This window comes from Haliaeetus leucocephalus, unplaced genomic scaffold (assembly GCF_000737465.1).
Source record: "Haliaeetus leucocephalus isolate CR32 unplaced genomic scaffold, Haliaeetus_leucocephalus-4.0 Scaffold186, whole genome shotgun sequence".
In the NCBI taxonomy this organism is placed as follows: domain Eukaryota; kingdom Metazoa; phylum Chordata; class Aves; order Accipitriformes; family Accipitridae; genus Haliaeetus; species Haliaeetus leucocephalus.
This window is the reverse complement of record NW_010972622.1, coordinates 928,474-928,822: the sequence shown is the minus strand read 5'-3', so window position 1 is coordinate 928,822 and position 349 is coordinate 928,474. Positions and strand designations below refer to the sequence as shown.

The following is a 349-nucleotide window of genomic DNA, read 5'->3' as shown; positions in this document are numbered from 1 at the left end:
CCGCGGGCGGAGTCCGCGCAGCGCCACCGTGCGGGGGACCGGGTGCCGTGCCCGTGAGGAGGGGGCTGCGGGACACCGCGCCGCCAGTCCCCTGCCCGTGGGGGGCGACGGGAGGGGCGGGGAGGCGAGAGGCCCACCGGGTCTTTTCGGGAGGGAGTTACCGCTTGAAGCCCGCGGGCAGGGCGGGGCCTCTGGCCGCGGGAACTGGGGCGGTTGTGTAACGCCGCCCCCGCCCCGGTTCCCGGGGCGCTCGGCCGCGAGGGCGGTGGAGACGGGGCAGGCGGTGAGCGCGGGGGACCGGGGCCGGCGGGTGCTCCGGTATCGGGGGGGGGAACGCGGACGGGCTGGT

General features: G+C 79.7%; 1 protein-coding gene across 2 annotated transcripts in view; it reads left to right on the top strand.

Moving 5' to 3' along the window:
* The first annotated feature begins 250 nt into the window (after positions 1–250).
* TIMELESS (timeless circadian clock) overlaps positions 251–349 on the top strand; it is a 6,662-nt gene continuing 6,563 nt past the window's right edge. For both annotated transcript variants that reach the window (XM_010565122.1, XM_010565121.1), the window contains exon 1: positions 251–283. The gene's annotated coding sequence lies outside the window, so the exon portion shown is untranslated. The remainder of the gene's footprint in view (positions 284–349) is intronic.